Source organism: Hibiscus syriacus, unplaced genomic scaffold (genome assembly GCF_006381635.1).
Source record: "Hibiscus syriacus cultivar Baekdansim isolate YM2019G1 unplaced genomic scaffold, ASM638163v2 tig00110114_pilon, whole genome shotgun sequence".
NCBI lineage: Eukaryota > Viridiplantae > Streptophyta > Magnoliopsida > Malvales > Malvaceae > Hibiscus > Hibiscus syriacus.
Genome location: NW_024062594.1, coordinates 3,613,884 through 3,615,172, shown reverse-complemented (window position 1 = coordinate 3,615,172; position 1,289 = coordinate 3,613,884). Strand labels below are relative to the sequence as shown.

At 40.3% G+C, this 1,289-nt stretch overlaps 1 long non-coding RNA gene across 1 annotated transcript; it reads left to right on the top strand.

Annotated features, from left to right (window-relative positions):
• The first annotated feature begins 474 nt into the window (after nt 1-474).
• LOC120215389 lies at nt 475-1,072 on the top strand. The gene is made up of 3 exons (XR_005524939.1): nt 475-543; nt 843-920; nt 1,044-1,072. It is a non-coding gene; the product is annotated as an uncharacterized LOC120215389 (long non-coding RNA).
• Nucleotides 1,073-1,289: the final 217 nt, after the last annotated feature.

Below are 1,289 nucleotides of genomic sequence, written 5' to 3'. Positions count from 1 at the left end.
AAAATATTTCTCACATTTCCTAATCCAACTCCTAGGATTAGTACCATCAAAGAACTGGAGCTCTATTTTTGGTTTCAGAAGAAACATACCAGTGTTGTTATTGCTGGAATGTTTTTCCATAAATGGATGACCCTTACTGACAGGTTGTTCCCCTGACTCCACTGTATTTACTGTTGTTTTCATCTTAAAAACATCCTGTGGCAAGGTAGGCTTGGATGCTAGGATTCCCGGTTGTCCTGGTTGAAATGAGTATTTCTCCTTATCATCAAGGACTGTAACTTGTAATGGCACTTTAGTTGCATCCTTGATCTGAGTTCTTGGTGCTTGTGGTCGTTCTGCAGGAGTAGATTGCCCAGATTCAGTCCCAGCCTTCTGTATCAACCCCAATAGTTACTGAAACATGTTCTTCGTGTCAGTTGTTGTAGCCTCCAGTAGTTGCATCCGCTGCTCCCAAGTACTCTGTTGAGTAAGCCACCAAGTTGGAACTGGCTCCACCTCAGAAGACTCTGCTGGATCAGCAGGAATGATCGGTGGCTGATCATTGTGAGTCATCTGCTGCAATTTCCTTATCTTACCCAGCTTGAGAAAAAATATTTAGTATTTTTGGATCAAAAATGGCCTTGCTCTGAATACCAATTGTGATGAAACGCTCACAAAATAAGAAAGGATTTAAGAAGATAGAGAGAATAGAGTATAGAAAACAGAATTCATCATCATTTCATTCATAATTTCCCTCTCATTACAACTGAATTTTATAGGAATTATTTACTAACAGATTGCCAGCTGTAACATTTCTCTAACAACTTATATTAACCGTTTCTGTTGTCTTTTGTTGGCTGTAGGTATTGGGTTCGTCATCTCCTAATCCAATAAGCCTTGGTCTCTTGCTTCAACAGTCCACGCACGGCCCTCTTCATCAGGTAATATCTCAGCCCCATCCTTAAACTCCTCATTTAATTTCCCAAACATAATCCCTAATTTTCCCGTGTTTCCCCCTTTCTCCTCATCAGTCTGTAATTTGTTTCCTCGTTTCTTCTCATCAGTCTCCCGTCTTGCCTCCTGGATCATGACAGAGAGTGGGCTTTTCGAAATCATCAACAACCAAAAACGAAAAAATAGAGTTTTTTGAAAAAGAAAACAGAGAAAAAGAACCAAGATCTTACCTTTTAAGATCGTCTTTGGTTCCACCGGAGTGGAAGCGTCCTTTAAAGAGTTGAAGGAACGTCATCGTTGCTCACTAGAGACTAGAAACTTTGCAACGTCAAAGGTAACTCTGTTTCCACCATTAG